Genomic DNA, 19631 nt, shown 5'->3' with positions numbered 1-19631 from the left:
GCAAGTTTAACCCAAGGATCATCATCGGTTCCTGGGAAGGTGATAAGATCATACTAAGGCATTGTCCCCCGACGTCATGTAAACACACATGGTGGTGAGGGGGGGATGTCATGAGATCTGGCCCCTCTCCTTCCTCCCTCTCCTTCCCTCTCTCTCTCTCTCCTTGGCTTCCACTGCGCATCACGTCTGCGCCGCTGAAAGAGGACGGACGCATCGCCAAGTCTGGTAACCTGAGAAAAACTTGCCCACTGTGTTGTGTCCCGCGAGGTTGTACTGCGTGATGGAATTCCATGTTCCCAAGCCGTGTGAGAAGGCACGTTGAAATGCATTAAGTTGGACTCGTAGCAATATTCTTAATCACGCGCAAAATTGTTATCCTTTCCTATATATATATATATATATATATATATATATATATATATATATATATATATATATATATATATATATATATACTGTATTCTCGCCCCTCTCTCCAAAACTCTTGCATTTATCTCCCTAAGCACCCCATCCGTAAACAAATTAAAATAACCATGGGGACATCACAAACCCCTGATATATATATATATATATATATATATATATATATATATATATATATATATATATATGTCTGTGTGTGTGTCTGTGTGTGTGTGTATGTATGTATGTATATATATTTCACACGGCTGTTGCTTCCCGCTTTTGCGAGGTAGCGCCAAGAACAGACGAAGAAAAGCCGCATTTTCTCTCATCTATTCTCTACCTGTCATGTGTAATGCATCGAAACCACAGCTCCCTTACCATAACCAGGTCTTACAGAACTGTCCAATGTTACACCCTGTCGTTTCACATGCCCTGGTTCTGTCCATTGACTGTACGTTGTTCCCTGTATACCACATCGTTCCAATTCACTCTATCCCATGCACGCCTTTCACCCTCTTGCATGTTCAGTCCTCTATCGCTTAGAATCATTTTCAGTCCATCCTTCCACATCTAAAAGTTCCTGCAGTCCAGGAATGCACTACTTCCAGTAGCAGGGCAGTGGAAGCTCCTTTGGAGTGAGAAGTCTTCTGACTAATAACCTCACCAAAAGTGACACTACACTCTCGTTGTAATCTCCAGCAGGTGGAGTCCGGTAGCGCCAATATGCTTCGCCTTTCTGCCCCGAGAGTCCTTTTCTACCTTGCAGCGCCCAGGAAGTTGGCCATATCCACCGGCCGGGACCACAGGTCGTAAAAGTGTTGTGATGTGTGTGTGTCTGTGTGTAGAGCGGTCAGGGGAATTATGCAACAAGTGATCGGTCTCCTCTGTATGGTAGTTGAATGTATATGCGTATATACCGGCGTAGTTATGGTAGCTGAATGTATATGCGTATATACCGGCTTAGTTATGGTAGCTGAATGTATATGCGTATATACCGGCATTTTTATGGTAGCTGAATGTATATGCGTATATACCGGCTTATGGTAGCTGAATGTATATGCGTATATACCGGCGTAGTTATGGTAGCTGAATGTATATGCGTATATACCGGCTTATGGTAGTTAAATGTATATGCGTATATACCGGCGTACTTGTGGTAGCTGAATGTATATGCGTATATACCGGCGTAGTTATGGTAGTTAAATGTATATGCGTATATACCGGCGTAGTTATGGTAGCTGAATGTATATGCGTATATACCGGCGTATGCGTATATACCGGCGTAGTTATGGTAGTTAAATGTATATGCGTATATACCGGCTTATGGTAGCTGAATGTATATGCGTATATACCGGCTTATGGTAGCTGAATGTATATGCGTATATACCGGCTTATGGTAGTTGAATGTATATGCGTATATACCACCGTAGGAGAACGATAGTAGATTCTTACGCAACCGAGAATTATATAGAAGAGCCTTAAGTCATCACGTGGAGGAGACACACACACACACACACACACACACACACACACACACACACACACACACACACAGAGCTGGTCCTGCGTATGGGCATCATAGCTCTTTCCTGCCCCAACTGGAACAGGAAGTACGCAGACGTGATGGGGCTGCGTTGATCGTGGTGTCGGTCAGTGCCCCCGGGGGGGCGCGGGGCCCCTTGGGGGAAACGTACAGACTTAACGGATCCAGGTCAGTGAACGAGTCCAGATGTGTCACTGCTTCACGTTACAGTGGTAACACTGTTACGACAGTGCCTCACGTTACAGTGGTAACACTTCCGACAGTGCCTCTGAGAAGAGACAGTGGCGGAAGTACTGTATTATTAAGTTGTGTGCCGTTGGGTCGAGATGACGATGCTAAGAGAGGGTTTAATGGCCCTTGGCTTCTGAGGGCAGGACAGTGGTATGTGGGGTTTGATTGTTCGCGTGTATTTCTCCTGGATGTTTTTGCGAGGTCCTCTGACCAAGAAGTGATCATGAGTTTGTTTATAGATTAATAACTAATTTACTGTTCAATGTTCATTTTGTTCTTGTGTCTCTTTGTATTTGAACTGAATCCTAATAGTTCAGTGAGGTGTAATTGTTTGGGTGTATTTGTTCTGAATGCTTTAACAAGGTGTTTTGAACGAGAAGTGATCATGAGTTTGTGGATAGATACTAAATGACTGTTCAATGTTCATTTTGTTCTTGTGTGTCTTTGTATTTGAACTGAACCCTAATAGTTCAGTGAGGTGTAATTGTTTGGGTGTATTTGTTCTGAATGCTTTAACGAGGTGTTTTGAACGAGAAATGATCATGAGTTTGTGGATAGATACTAAATAACTGTGCCATGTTCATTTTGTTCTTGTGTCTTTTTTGTATCGAAATTGAACCCATGATAGTGTTTCTACCTTCTGTATTTCAAGTAGGCTTTGAACGTGTCACTGAGGAGCAGGAAGCCAAATGGAAAGTGCAGGGGTTGAAAAAGAGAGCAAACGTGAATTGGAGTGAGCTGCACATTGCAGCAAACGGTATGAAAAAAAAAGAAATCATTAACCTCCAGTGCAGAAAAAAAAATATATATCTCGTTCTTTCTTAAACCTGACGTTACGAAACTTTTTTTTTGTTTATAAAAGGATCGCGTACTCTAAATTCTCTGCTTTTATTAGCTGATCCTCTTTGGACACCTGGATATGGGTTAATCCCAGTACAAGTGGGAAGAGAAGAAGTAGAGAACTTTTCACAATCAAAGGCTCAGTCGACTTGGATGAGCTGTTGAGGCTATGAATTAATACTCCTGAGGCCATAAAGGATACGCAAGTACGCCCCCCATGAGATGCGTAGGTAGTCGCGGCCATTACGGAGGCCTTATGCGTAAAAAAAAAAGGGGTGGGGGGTGGTAAGGGATCAGTCCCCACGGTCATAAATGAAGCCGATAGATAAAGACTTGATCTATTCTGAGGGCAGCAGGTATAAGACCCAGGCACCCGAAGTGTGTAAACATAATTTGTTATATGTTATATATATATATATATGTTATATATATATGTTATATGTTATATATAGTCAATACTCGCTTCTCTTGCCATTTGCATTGATGCTTTGGAGGTCCTAATAATGTCACAGCATCTTACGTTCTCCCAAAGAACCAATTAACCTTATTGATACTATAGTCAATATATACATCTATATACATCTATTGCTTTCGTGACTTTCAGAACAAATACTATTGAAGCCCTGCGTTAGATAGGTGCGTAAAGTCCACGAGAACCAACTCCCCTAAGACCCATTTTGTGTTGAATCTATTGTCTCTTTTGCAGCATTCTTGGAATGTTTTGTATCAGACCCCCTTTCAAGTGACCTATCACCCTTATGTCAGAAAACGGGATGCATCAGTACGGAATTGGTTTGAATTTCTGACCTGAACCTTTGGTTTGGCTGATAGTCTCCCCATCTTTAACCAAGGGTCGTGCCCGAGGGTCGTACCGTCGTGCTCAAGGGTCGTACCCAAGTGCTCAAGAAGTAGTTTGAAGAACATGTAAATGTTTCTTACCCCCATTTTATCCCCATGGTAAACAGATACATCTCTAAGACTCGTGTGTATTCGCCTGGCACGAACAGTAATATTGCTATTAATTTTCGCTCCGACGTAATTTCTTGCTTGGGATAGGATTTCTCTGTCGTTATAACGTAGTTTGATTAAACAGTTGGACAACAAGAGTTGGGAAATGATGGAAACAGACACGTTATCTTCCCGGCCGAAGCCAGAGCCACCAGCACTCAGATGCAGTGTTTATATTGTATTTTCTTTTTGACGGGGCAGTCCCAAATCTCGTTTTCTACACTCTGGCACCTCTCTTACAGTTATCTCATCTGACGAAAGTGCTCTAAGACTTACAAAAGAAATAGCAACGACTGCTTTGGAATCGGAACTTTAGCATAGAGAACTGACATGAGCAACAGGTAAGATCATACGATGCTCATTTAATTGGCATTGAACCTGTGGGAATTTGCTTCACTTGTGATATATAGATGATGCTGTGGTAGTTGCTGCGTGAGAGGAGATAGATAGAATGATGGATCACACTTGGGGGATGAGCGAAGGGAGGAGGAGGAAGGTGAAGTTGAATGCTAGCAGAAAGTAAAAGAATGATTTTAAGTGTTTTATGGAGATGTTGAATGGTGAAGAATTGTGGATTTGTTTAAGCATTTTGGAGTAAGAATAGCGGTGGGCTATGAGTGAATATATATGGAGGAGGGTGGGTGTGAGGGAGGCTGCGTATCTGGGGGAATATCAAGTGTGAGGGGGGTTTTGATCGAGTAAGTCCTGGAAGGGGAAGAGCGAAGTGTGGTAGTGTCTAGCAAGGAAGAAAAATTGGAGGTCCATTGAAAATTTAGGATTGGATGAAGGAGAAATGAGATGTTGAATTTGGAAAAAAAAATGCTTGTATTGATACTCATTATTATGTTTTACTATTATTACTTCATTTGTTCTTGGTTGTCCTATTGGCGTTTCCCGCGTCAGCGAGGTAGCGCCAGGAACAGACGCAAAACGGCCGTGTCATCTCACTTCCATTCTCTAACTGTCATGAGTAATGCACCGAAACCACAGCTCCCTATCCACATCCAGGCCCACAGACCTTTCCATGGTTTACCCCGGACGCTTCACATGCCCTGGTTCAGTCCATTGGCAACACATTTTGGAATATAATTCTCTTATTATTGTTATTGTTATTATCAAGTATAACTGTTGTTTTTATTAGAATTTTTATTATTGTTATAATTATTGGTCAAGTATCATTTTATGGACAGTACTGAAGCAATAGATGGATTTGGGTGAAAAGCATAACAGTGGATTTTATACTCTGTGAAGGTGATTGTGACCTGGGGACCATGGGATGTTATATGATTTTTTGCCTTATGTAAGGTGATAGAAGGGCTAAAATGATCATGTGACATATCAGTAATGTAAGGTAATATATAAGGCTGTGATGATCATGCAAAATATGATGTAAATCAACCACCACTTCAGTGGTTGTCGAGTTGCACTCCTTTGACCCAGGTATCTGTCAGTTCTTTCTGTCTCACTCACATGTGGACTGCTGGTATTCTTTCCGGCCCTTCCCCCACCTTGTGACTCACTTCCGCTTCCATGGTTCCATCCGCTGCCAAATCCACTCCCAGATATCTAAAACACTTCATTTCCTCCAGTTTTTCTCCATTCAAACTTACCTCCCAATTGACTTGTCCCTCAACCCTACTGTACCTGATAACCTTGCTATTATTCACATTTACTCTCAGCTTTCTTCTTTCACACACTTTACCACACTCAGTCACCAGCTTCTGCAGTTTTTCACCCGAATCAGCCACCAGCGCTGTATCATCAGCGAACAACAGCTGACTCACTTCCCAAGCCCTCTCATCCACAACAGACTGCATACTTGCCCCTCTCTCCAAAACTCTTGCATTCACTTCCCTAACAACCACATCCATACACAAATCAAACAACCATGGAGACATCACACACCCCTGCCGCAAACGACATTCACTGATAACCAATCACTTTCCTCTCTTCTAACTCGTACACATGCCTTACATCCTCGATAAAAACTTTTCACTGCTTTTAGCAACTTGCCTCCCACACCATGTATTTTTAACACCTTCCACAGAGCATCGCTATCAACTCTTATCATATGCCATCTCCAGATCCATGAATGCTACATACAAATCCATTTGCTTTTCTAAGTATTTCTCACATACATTCTTCAAAGCAAACGCCTGGTCCACACATCCTCTACCTCTTCTGAAACCACACTGCTCTTCCCCAATCTGATGCACTGTACATGCTTTCACCCTCTCAATCAATACCCTCCCATATAATTTACCAGGAATACTCAACAAACTTGTACCTCTGTAATTTGAGCATTCAACTTTATCCCCTTTGCCTTTGTACAATGGCACTATGCATGCATTCCGCCAATCCTCAGGCACCTCACCATGAGTCATACATACATTGAATATCCTTACCAACCAGTCAACAACACAGTCACCCCCTTTTTTAATAAATTCCACTGCAATAACATCCAAACCCGGTGCCTTGCCGGCTTTCATCTTCCTCAAAGCTTTTACTACCTCTTCTCTGTTTAACATATCATTCTCCCTAACCCTCTCACTTCGCACACCACCTCGACCAAAGCACCCTATATCTACCACTCTATCATCTAACACATTCGACAAACCTTCATAGTACTCGCTCCATCTTCTCACATCACTACTTGTTATTATCCCCATTAGCCCCCTTCACCGATGTTCCCATTTGTTCCCTTGTCTTACGCACTTTATTTACCTCCTTTCAAAACATCTTTTTATTCTCCTTAGAATTGAATGATACTCTCTCACCCCAACTCTCATTTGCCCTCTTTTTCACCTCTTGCACCTTTCTTTTGACCTCCTGCCTCTTTCTTTTATACATCTCCCAGTCATTCGCACTATTTCCCTGCAAAAATCGTCCAAATGCCTCTCTCTTCTCTTTCACTATTAATTTTACATCTTCATCCCTCCACTCACTACCCTTTCTAATCTGCCCACCTCCCACGCTTCTCATGCTACAAGCATCTTTTGCGCAAGCCATCACTGCTTCAGTAAATACATCCCATTTCTCCCCCACTCCCCATACGTCCTTTGTTCTCACCTTTTTCCATTCTGCACTCAGTCTCTCCTGGTACTTCCTCACACAAGTCTCCTTCCCAAGCTCTCTCACTCTCACCACTCTCTTCACCCCAACATTCTCTCTTCTTTTCTGAAAACCTCTGCAAATCTTCACCTTCGCCTCCACTAGATAATGATCAGACATCCATCCAGTTGCATCTCTCAGCACATTGACATCCAAAAGTCTCCCTTTCACGCGCCTATCAATTAACACATAATCCAATAATGCTTTCTGGCCATCTCCCACCAACCCCTGACTTTACTCCCAAGACATTCCCAAACCACTTTTCCCCTTTACCCTCGAGCTTCGTGTCACTCAGAGCCAGAACATCCAGGTTCCTTTCCTCAAACATACTACCTATCTCTCCTTTTTTCTCATCTTGGTTACATCCACACACATTTAGACACCCCAGTCTGAGCCTTCGAGGAGGATGAGCACTCCCCGAGTGACTCCTTCATCTGTTTCCCCTTTTAGTAAGTTAAAACACAAGGAGAGGAGGGTTTCTAACCCCCCACTTCCGTCCCCTTTAGTCGCCTTCTACAACACGTGAGGAATGCGTGGGAAGTATTCTTTCTCCCCAATCATTATTATTATATGGAAAGAGAGATTGTTGCTTTGTTGGGCAAAAATGGCTATGTTTGAAGGTATATTGGTCCCAGTATTATTATATGTATGTGAAGCATGGGCTATAGATAAGACTGTGAAGGGGAAGGTGGATGTGTTGGAATTGAAATATGTGGGGCAATATGTGGTATGAGATGGTTTGATCAAGTAAGTACAGAAAGGATAAGAGAGATGTGTGGTAATACAAAGTGTGGTTGCGAGAGGTGAAGAGGGTGTGCTGAATTGGTTTCAACATATGGAGAGAATGAGTGAGAAAAGGTAATAATGATAAAAATTATTATTTTTATTATGATCATTATTAATATTATTATTATGCACAGAATAGAGTGAATAGGAGCAATATGGCGTACAGCAAACAGTGATAACCATAAAAAGGTTTGTGGTGCTTGGTCCTGGACAGGGCACTGCTTTTTCAGTGAATAATATATATATATACATACTCATGTAGATTCATACTATATATATATATATATATATATATATATATATATATATATATATATATATATATATATATATATATATATATATATGGAGATCAGTGCCAGGAAGGAGCTAATTAAGAGTTACAGAATCTATTGTTCTGTTTTCTAGTTTCATAAGTCTTTGGTGCTTACATGGCTCATTAGAGATATAGCTAGATGTAATTTTACCTAAGAATAATTTTAAGTACTGAGTGAAGTTAGTCATAGCAGTCACTAATCAATAATTGAGAGTTGATGGTGGTAAAGTAATGAACCTTATTGTACAATTGTACCATGCAATTGATTAACAAAAGCCTATATGATCCCAGGGGTGTAATTATGAATATGTCTTATTAGAGTGAATCTTTTAAATTCCTTTTCTGATGTCAAGTTTCAAAAGTAATGAGTGTTTGAACACTGGGCAGTAAGTGAGAGAAAGAAAACCTTAATGGAATGTTAGTGTCATAGCCTGATATCTGAAAAAAACACATTATCATTTAATTTTGGTTTCTCTCTTCAAATCTACAAACTCTTAAGGCATACACCAATGCAAATCAGAATTGGCAGTGTGTAGAATTTTAAGATCATTATATCTTAAGCTATGTCCTTGATCCTCTGCATATTGCTAAATTGGAGAATTCATGGGTTTATTCAATGGTTAGCTTGTCCTAAATGAATGTCTATGTTTATCCGTGCAAATGGTAAAGTCTCAGGAAGCCTTTCCTGTGCTACACAGAAGTTTATTTTTTGTAGATGAGTGTTCGTGCATTGGGATCTTAAGTCTGAATAGGCTGTCATCAGTATTTGGGTAGGCAGACACTAACTTTGAATTTACATTGGCTAAATTAAACTGAATATCTTGTAATAGTTTTCCTCAGAAAAACTTACAAATTCTAGTAATGGTAAATTCATATCAATTACATCTTTAGGTACAGTATATTTGAGATCTTTCTTGATGTAAATTTTAATTTGAATTTTTCTTAATTTCCATCTATTGGAGTTTAGGGAAAATCCATTTCTCTAAAATGTATCCCACAGGAAATCACACTCTTCATGAAAATGAGTTTGGTCTTATCTACTTTGAATGGCTGATTTATCAATGTGAGAATGAAATTAGCATTAGATATAAAAGGTAAGAAGGCATTAAACTTAGTGATGAGGTCTGTATAAATATTTTTTATACTGATGAGAAAGAGTTATTCTCTCTGTAGACCTTGATACGTACAAAGGGAAGTTCCTTTGAATTTTATTATCACACGTGGGTATTCCAATAATTAAGTAATCAAAGAAATGTTAGATTTGATGTTTGGATTTCAACAGTAAGAATGTATCATCAACATATCTGTGATGATATGAAGGCTTTAAGGTAAGAAAATTGTGTTGGCCATTTTTTTTTCAGTAACACATGCAAATATTTGTTGAAAGTCATAGTTGAATCGCCGTAAACCACAAACTCAGTCTGTTTTTGAAGTTTACCTTCAAAAGAACATTTTGTCATTGGTGATTATATGTCAGGATGGTAAGGCATTGTTTATTACTTAATCATTCCTAATGCCAGACCTTGATTATTAACTGATTTTACTGCCTTTTCTCAATGCTTAAGGCAATGTTCTTATGTAGATTTTAGCTGTGATTAAAATGACTTTGTATATTATTGTTAGGTAACTGATAACTAGTGATGATTTAAGCTGTGTATTATTGTTAGGTAACTGATAACTAATGATGATTTAAGCTAAATAGATTTTTCAAAGTAATTTACGGAAGAATTTATCGAAAAAGTTGTTCACAGAGATGTTAATCAGCTTGTTCCTGGTTTTTGGTTTTGATTATAGATCTTTCCTTTAACTCAAAAAGAAATTCAGTTTCTCCACCTACATGCACATACTTTCTTACTACCCCAGGAGTCCCTTATGTTTTTATAGAGATCCTGCAGCTTTCAGAAAGTCAGCCACATCTACTAGGGGTAATCACAGGTTATAAAGTGTAGCGATGTGAGTGCGTCTCTGTGGTGAGAGTGCAGGGCAGTTGAACAGTGTGTGTTCCATATCTTCATTGTGGTAGTTGAATTGTGGGTATGCAGAGTCTTGTGATGTGTTATTCGATGTTTGTAGTATTGTAGGGTTGGGTAATACCCAGAGTGCAGACGAGAAAGTGTAGCTCGTGTATGTCTGGGATGTGTGGTTCCACATGGATGTATGATTTGTGGGGATGGTATTAAAGGCTGAGTTTGGATGTGGACTGTTTAGTGCATCTTGGTTTGTCTTGAAATATATATAATTTGTCAGTATTATGCTTATTAGGGGTGGGAAATATAGATATAATATAGATTTCTAAAATATGAGGTAGGGGAGTAAGCTTTTTATTTCTATTTGGGGGATGGAAATTAGTTATGGATGAAGTGGTTTGGATGAGAGGTGTCTAGTGCTGTTACAAAGAATTGAATGCTAAGACTACTGGAGTTGGACTGTCTTAAGAGGATCTATTTTTCCATTCTCTCATTGTGTAGCTGTTGGGTGTTTGTGGTTGCCATGCAGCCAGTGATTGTTCAGAGTGCTTTCCTTTGTGTATTTGGTTGTATTATTGATGCCTTTGAGAAAATGGACAACCAGACAGGTGAGGTATAGAAGATACTGAGGGATTTTCCATTTTGTCCAAATTTGTTGTTACTCGTTAGTTTTTCAAGGGCATGATTTTTTTTTTTTTTTATGCTGCTTTCGTGCAGTTGATGTTTGTGGTGTAGGGATTGAATGTCATGGGTGATCCCCAGATTAGCTTATGTTTTGTCCAGTGGGAATGATTGTCCATTCAGTGTGATAAGAGGGAGCAGATCTGATACATTTCTGTCTTCGATTGAAAACTTCTGTAGGGATGCAAACATTCTTTTCTGGGTGAGCCATTGTTCCAGTTGTTGAATGATATGGTCTATGTCTGTTGTTTTTGTTGTGTCAGTGTATTGTGAAGTGATGATGAGTTCTTTTGCATCTGAGAGAATCTTTATACAAGTTTTTTGAAGAAAGTTGGAGGATATGTAGGAAGAGATCAAAAAGGGTATGAGAAAGAACTGCTCTTTTGATGTATACATGTTAATGTCAAAAGATGAAAGTTAGAGAGCTTGAAAGAGAGGCTTTTGTGAAGAAATACCTGGAGAAATTAAGTGTAGAATGGCAAAAGGTAAGTATATGATGGTAGGCAGTGCTGACGTGTGTGAAAGAAATATGTTGAGTGTGAAGGGTGAAAGATGGGTGTGTGAGAAAGGGTAGTGACTGGTGGGATGACAAAGTTAAGTTTCTAGTGAAAGAGATAAGTGAGGTGTATGGGATCTACTTGCAAGGAAGGAGTGTGTGTGATTGGGAGAACGTGGCAGGAGATCAGAAGGGAGGTGTAACATTTGAAAAATAGGGCTAACGAGAATTGGATGAAGAGGAGTTAAAGTATCAGCAAGCTTCAGGTGGAAAAAGAGAATATTTTGGATGGAGGTTGATTGTGAGAGAAAAACTGTCATAGTATAAGGGCTGTGGATGAATGGAATAAAGTGAATTAAAAGATTGTGAGTGTAGACACCATGTACAAGTTTTGAAGTTGTATGGTGGAAAAAATTTAAGAGATGGGGCTCCACTAGAATAAGACTCTCCATAAAGTACAGATAGGCAATTGCACATACACATATCCACACAGGACAGGGGATAATGGATACAAGTTGAATGTACAAGATATAATGCATCATAGTCATCACTACCCCATGGTACAATGCCATATATCAGTTAGAGGTTGCAAAAGCAAAGCAGTATTAGCAATGTATGAAGGGGGTATGACATCCAACCATGTACCTCACTTAGGTCACTCAGTTGATGAACGCTTTGCCTTATGGATTATTGCATAGAATCCATTTGTGACATTTAGTAACAGTCTTTTGGCGACAGACCCTGAATAGAGTATGTCAGTTTGTGAAATAACATAAGCAATGAGGTTTTCCAAGATATGGATAGGGTAGTATATGTTTGTATCATCAGCAAGGATATTGAGTATAATGTCTTGACTTCTTCTCTTTCTTTTAAAATGAACAGTACCTGTAAAACATATTTTGATGTACTCAGTGATTGCATCATGAGTATTCCATGAGTAAGCAGGTGGATCCCTGCTGGGACTGGTTAGTTTAGATATATAAAGTAACAATTAGATGATTCTGATTACGTCTGACGTGAACCACAGCAATCACGTTCTCGTTGAAAAGAACTAGGATGAATGGTTTAAACCGCTGAATAAGTTTTTATCGTGTTACAAATGCCTCAGAATCATGTCAGTTAAAGGCTTTGACAGATTCAAGAAGTTTAGCCAAAGAAATTCTCTTCCATGCCATATCATCATTCTCCTTCCTTTCATATACCTGTTAAAGTCACTAACTTTTCTTACAAGTGCTCTGACTGCGAGCAAGTATTCTTGAATCGCTTATGTGGTGATAACCAATTTTAAATGCAAAAGTCCAGAACGAAAACTTTTGAAACTTTGCCATTGATTCTTTAACACCAGCAGCTGTGGAGATGGTAATGACTGCAGTTGCTTGGATCAGCCTGGTTCAGAACTGCTTGGAATTGCATGTGAGTTCTCTGATGGAAATGACTGAAGATGTTTGAGTCAGCCAGACTCATAACTGCTGAGAAGTGTATGTGATCTTTGATGTGAGTGACTGAAGATGTTTTGAGTCAGCCAGACTCAGAACTGGTGAGAAGTGTATGTGAGTTCTCTGATGTTAATGAGTGAAGATGTTTGAGTCAACCAGACTCAGAACTGCTTGGAATTATATGTGAGTTCTTTTACAACTGCTCTCAAAATACAACATTTATATCCAACTCGTGGTGAAGACAGTGCACTTCCTTCTACAGAATCGTGGCCTCAAGACAATGACATGTTGTCTGTCGACCATAAGGACGAAAGAGACTTCTGGTCCTGCACCTCTTTCGATGTGTGGCCCACCTGGCTGATCGACCACATCATCTGAAATTGCGAGGCTGTCAATCAGGTGAGCGAAAACCAATTTAGGAATAAGGAAATTCATAAATTTGATAATTTAATCTTTGTTCCTTTTATCGTATAACGTTATAAACATTGTGTCATATCTCTTCTCCTCTATATAATTTGATCATCTCGAGGCGAAGGGACTCGAGAATTTACGGCAGGAGGAGAAAAAGAAAATGGTATTAGAGTTCATCTTTTTTTTTCTCTCTCTCTCTAGGCGCAAAGTAATGGCACAGTAGCGGAAATAAATAATTTTTTATTGCACGTCGGCGCACGTCATTACATCCCATAAAGAAAACCGCGTGGGTCATAACAACTCCTCCTGGGGCTAAATGGACTTGCAATACCTCAGGTGGAGCCGGGGATAGACACAGCTCTTCCTTGAGATAGAGATGAACATCACACCTACAACACCTGTCGTAAAGGGCGGCGCTGCGTCACTTGCAGAATAGACTTGCGTCCCGGTTTCTCCGAGGGCCGTCGCAACCCTGAGTTCTCCGAGGGGCGTCGCAACCCTAAGTTCTCCGAGGGCGTCGCATCCCTGATTTCTCCGAGGGCCGTCGCAACCCTGAGTTCTCCGAGGGGCGTCGCAACCCTAATTCCTGCGAGGGCGTCGCAACCCTGATTTCTCCGAGGCCGTCGCAACCCTAAGTTCTCCAAGGGCGTCGCAACCCTGATTTCTCCGAAGCCGTCGCAACCCTAAGTTCTCCGAGGGCGTCGCACCCCTGATTTCTCCGAGGGTGTCGCAGCCTTGAATTCTCCGAGGCTGTCGCAACCCTAAGTTCTCCAAGGGCGTCGCAACCTTGATTTCTCCGAGGGGCCTCGCAACCCTCATATCTCCGAGGCCTTCGCAACCCTAAGTTCTCCGAGGGCCTCGCAACCCTCATATCTCCGAGGGGCGTCGCAACCCTCATATCTCCGAGGGGCGTCGCAACCCTGATATCTCCGAGGGGCGTCGTAGCAGCAGTCGGGGTGGGAAGGGTTGGCAATGGCTGGGTCTTGCCCTTGGTAGAGTCCTGTAATATTAAGTGATTAGCATTATGTAGAGTCCTCACAAATCATTGGGTAATGTTACATGTTGTCGCTACCAAAGGGCGCCTTGATATTACCTTATGCATCCGTCTGTACGATAGTGAATGCTAGGTGTCAAGGGGACTTAGGTGGATGAATATTTGAATACACTTATCCTCTCAGGCGAATGTGGGTGTTAGAATACACGTAAGAGTGTAGGATTGTTAGAAAACACTTGTTCTCTCAGGTAAACGTGGGTGTTAGAATACACTTGAGAGTGTAGGATTGTTAGAATACACTTAAGAGTGTAGGTTTGTTAGAATACACTTACTCTCTGGCAAATGTGGGTGTTAGAATACATTAAGAGTGTAGGTTTGTTAGAATACACTTATACTCTCAGGCAAATGTGGGTGTTAAAATACACTTAAGAGTGTAGATCTGTTAGAATACACTTTAAGAGTGTACTTATGTTAGAATACAGTTTGTTCGAATGCAGTAAGGGGTGTAGGTTGGTTAGAATACACTTAGGAGTGTAAGTTTGTTAGAATACAATAAGGGGTGTACATTTGTGAGAATACAGTAAGGGGTAAAGGTTCGTTAGAATACATTTCAGTGTGTACGTACACTTAAGTGTGTAGGTTTGTTAGAATACACTTAAGTGTGTAGGTTTGTTAGATTTCGTTTCGATACTTATATCTAAAGTACAGTTAAGTGTAAGTGACGGGAGCAACGTTTGCAATGAGACGGGAGCAACGTTTGCAATGAGACAGGAGCAACGTTTGCAATGAGACGGGAGCAACGTTTGCAATGAGACGGACGCAACGTTTGCAATGAAACGGAAGCAACGTTTTGCAGTGAAACGATAGCAACGTTTGCAATGAAACGGGAGGAACGTTTGCAATGAGACGGAAGGAACGTCTGCAATGAAACGGAAGCAACGTATGCAATGAGACGGAAGGAACGTTTGCAATGAGACGGAAGCAACGTTTTGCAGTGAGACGATAGCAACGTTTGCAATGAAACGGAAGCAACGTTTTGCAGTGAAACGATAGCAACGTTTGCAATGAAACGGGAGGAACGTTTGCAATGAGACGGGAGCAACGTTTGCAATGAGACGATAGCAACGTTTGCAATGAAACGGGAGGAACGTTTGCAATGAGACGGACGCAACGTTTGCAATGAGACGGACGCAACGTTTGCAATGAGACGGGAGCAACGTTTGGAACCTGGAAAGGGTTGGTCTTGAGGTCAAAGGTCAAGGTTAGGTTCTGGTCAAGCTCTTGGCACGTGAAATATTTTCATTTCTTTCATTTTTTAAAAAAAAGCTTAAGCTGGTTCTCATCGTCTTTCCTTACGCCGCTGAGCTTTGGGAGTTTTAAGCTTCTCATTTCTCTCATACTACTTACAACCCGATTATCTTTAAATGACAACTACTCCATTATCTATCGATATCTCAGATATCTCCCCTCTCTCTCTCTCTCTCTCTCTCTCTCTCTCTCTCTCTCTCTCTCTCTCTCTCTCCCTTCAAATTATGCCGTACGGAAGTGTGTGTGTGTGTGTGTGTGAATGAGAAGGTGTTGGCTTGCACTGAGCGTTCGTTCATACAGTGGTGGAACATTGTGGTTTCAAGGGAGGGTAGGAGGAGGAGGTAGAGGACATGTGTGGATCAGGTGTTTGAAAATAGAAAAGGCAAGAATAGGTGTCATTCATTACCATACTGGATAAATCTTTCTTTGGGGCTCCATTTCCCTGGAGAGAGTTCATTTTTACATGCTCGTGGCATATCTTTATTTTTTAACCCCCCTACCATCACCCATGGCTCTGCAAAATGCATTATTTAGAGACGCGAAGGGATATGATAAAGGTTTTTTTTTAACCACCAGTTAATTGCGAGGCCTAGGGCATCGTGGAAGACCAGCTGAGCAGACCTTATTACTAAAGCAGGACTCATAGAGTTGGTGTATGAAGATACAAACCCCTTTGTACTCCAGCTGTATCGGATGCTCCTCACACACACACACACGCACACACACACACACACACACACACACACACACACGGGATCAAACCCTACAGTGTTTCTTCCAACTCTTCTTCTTGGTGTGGCCGATCGGCAATTATTTCCATCCGGATATCCGGCGAATCCGGCGTACTGATATCGGATCAGGGAGGCTAAAGTGAATATTGTAGGAGGAGGAGGGGATCTCTCTCTCTCTCCCTCCCTCCTCGTACCTCTCGCCTGTGAATATTGACATGCAAATTGACAATTGGCCATGAAATGAAAGTGGAGACACCTCGGAATATGAATGTGGTTGGTGGAGACATCGTCCGCTTGGAGGAGAGGAGGAGGATCGACAACGAAGCGGTGAACATGGGTTTGAACATCTGTCAATACAAGACCCGTTGATTACCAATATGAAATGGCGTTGCGTCCATACCCCGTCAAGATTGGCTAAGGAAAAGCGGGCGGCTTCGAGTGTGTAGGTTGGCGAGACGCATAATGAGATGGACTTTGTTGGCGTTTTGCGTTTCCAGTGATGGAGTCTGTGTTAGGGGGGGGCGTGGGTGGAGACAGACGCCATCTGCCAAAGTAGACAGACGCCATCTGCCAGAGCCCTAATTGGCTTCTTAAAGATTGGGTGTAGTTTGGGCAATGAGTGTAGTAGAGGGTTTTTGAAGGGGTTTAACGAAGATTAGGTGTGTGTGGTGGTATGATGGTGAGATGTCATTGAACTTGGCGAAGTCTGCAGCGGTTTTGATTCAACCTCTTGAGCATTGGGTTCGACGAGGATTGTGTGGTTTTTGACGACGGGGCTTGAGAGTAAATCAAAAGGTGTTGGAATACGTCACATCACAGTGTTCGTCAAGGGCTGCTCTTACCCCCAACTCCCACTTCATTTCCTCTTGAGCTATGATGACAAATATTATTGTATTTCGTTTGGTGCCTTGGAGGAGTGTGTGATATATGGAAATGTCTTGGTCAAGACTCAGGGGGTTTGAGATGGGTGCGGCCTGAGTAGTGCGTATATGGAAGTCGAAGTGTTTTCACTCATGTGTCTCCATGTTTGTCTTTGACGGTAGGACGCCCTGGGAGACCTATATTGAACGTAGCGTTAACGTTTTTGGAGACGTATGTAAGACGAGATTTATAAGTGCTCCTAGGGAGAGGGCTGAAGTTTACTGGTTCTCCGAGGTAGTAGGGTTTGCCCTGCCGAGTGATCATGCATGTAAATTGGTTTGCTCTAAGGAAAACACGGTTGGATGTTGACAATGACATTGGTCATAGCCAATGGAAGATCCGAGTTTTTCCTTTTGTGTTTTTATGATCATCTTCTGTCTAATTTTTCTTCTGCATTCGCGAGGTAGTGCCACGAACAGACGAAGAAAAGGCCTCATTCGCTTATATCCTTTTTCGGGCTGTCATGTGTAATGCACCGAAACCACAGCTCCTTATCGACATCCAGGCCCCACAGACCTTTCCATGGTTTATCCCGGATGCTTCACATGTCCTGCCTCAGGTCACTGACAGCACGTAGCACTCTGTATACCACATGGGTCCAGTTAACTCTATCCCTTGCATGCCGTTCACCCTCTTGTATGTTCAGGCCCCCAAACACTCAAAATCCCTTGCATGCCTTTCACCCTCCTGCATGTTCAGGCCCCCCAAGGACTCAAAATCTTCTTCACTCCAAAGTTCCTTCTCCAACTTTTTCTCCCAGTTCTTCTTGCTCCCTCCACTTCTGATCCATGTATCCTCTTTTTCAACCTTTCCTCGCCCATTATTAGGATTAAGTGCGAGGTTTTTATTTACACTTTTCAGTTTCTGTTTGGAAAACCTTGTTTAATGGGATGGCAGAAGACTGCTATTGTACACAAATTGTTTTTAAAAGCTCCGGCTTCCCTGTCGTGACATACTGGAGAAATAAACGGAATGATTTAGTGCATAGAAAGATGATTAAAGAAAGATGGAAATTGGGAATAATGGAGGGTAACAAGACAACAGACAAGTGGAAGAGAAAGGAAAAAAAGAAAATAAGATTATGACGCGATATATATTGAGTAAACGTATAAGTGACTAGTGAGATAAGGATGATAAGAAATGCGATAATATTAACATAAATGAATCCTTCTTCATGTATGTGAATGAGGAAAATGCCTGCTTCTTTCGCAAGTGTTTTTATAACGCTATGGAGTGACGAATGATGTAGGGAGGGAGCGGGGATAAAGTTGAAGTACGTGTTTGTATTAGGCAAAAGAGAAATATACAAACACCATTATTATTTTGCATATTAATGAACTCTTTAGCTTCTTTTTAACCCAAGTGGCGGGATAATTTTGGCGACGTAGATGCCCCATGTTCGAAAAAACAACAAAAAACGTTTCTGTTAAGGAAATACAGAAACGTTTCTCGTACACAAGGACATGGGAGAGGAAAGCGACTGGGGTCGGGGGAGGGAATATATATATATATACCCTCGAAGTCCCTGGCACCTGTTGATTCCAACGGCGAGTTGTGGACACTTTTTCGACGACGAAACGGCTTCATTGAATTGGAGGTTCGGGATGTGTGTGTGTGTGTGGTAGAGAGAGAGAAAGAGAGAGAGAGAGGGAGAGAGAGAGAGAGAGAGAGAGAGAGAGAGAGAGAGAGAGAGAGAGAGAGAGAGAGAGAGTTATGCCTTTGTTCAGTGAGGTGAGGGAGGTTAACGTGTATTAATTTCTTTACTCTTAGCTTAAGTTAGTTACCCATTTATTGGCCTGTTTCTCTGGAAGGGGAGGATGAAGACCTGGGTTGGGTGTGGGCCGAAGGCCACGCCTAGGATTCGAACCCGTGTAGATCCGACCTTCACGCCGGCCCGCGCTGGCTTATGGTGGAAGGAAGTGGGGTCATCACTGCTAAGAGGATAGAAGATAGAGGATAGAAGATAGAGGATAGAACATAGGGGGTTGAAGATAGAGGATAGAAGATAGGGGGTTGAAGATAGAGGATAGAAGATAGAGGATAGGAGATAGAGGATAGAAGGTAGAGGGTAGAAGATAGAGGATAGAAGATAGAGGGTAGAAGATAGAGGGTAGAAGATAGAGGATAGAAGATAGAGGATAGAAGATAGAGGGTAGAAGATAGAGGATAGAAGATAGAGGATAGAAGATAGAAGGTAGAAGATAGAGGATAGAAGATAGAGGATAGAAGATAGAAGGTAGAAGATAGAGGATAGAAGATAGAGGATAGAAGATAGAGGGCAGAAGACAGAGGATAGAAGATAGAGGGTAGAAGATAGAGGATAGAAGATAGAGGGTAGAAGACAGAGGATAGAAGATAGAGGATAGAAGATAGAAGGTAGAAGATAGAGGATAGAAGATAGAGGATAGAAGATAGAGGGTAGAAGATGGAGGATAGAAGATAGAGG

General features: G+C 41.5%; 1 long non-coding RNA gene across 1 annotated transcript in view; it reads left to right on the top strand.

The window, feature by feature from the left end:
* The window catches only part of LOC139764762 (uncharacterized), a 262860-nt gene that overhangs the window by 200605 nt on the left and 42624 nt on the right, over positions 1 to 19631 (top strand). The window contains exon 3 of the long non-coding RNA XR_011716458.1: positions 13083 to 13219. This is a non-coding gene — a long non-coding RNA (uncharacterized lncRNA). The remainder of the gene's footprint in view (positions 1 to 13082; positions 13220 to 19631) is intronic.

Source organism: Panulirus ornatus, chromosome 51 (assembly GCF_036320965.1).
Source record: "Panulirus ornatus isolate Po-2019 chromosome 51, ASM3632096v1, whole genome shotgun sequence".
NCBI lineage: Eukaryota > Metazoa > Arthropoda > Malacostraca > Decapoda > Palinuridae > Panulirus > Panulirus ornatus.
Note: the sequence above shows the minus strand (reverse complement) of the source record. Positions and strands in the feature narration are given on the sequence as shown.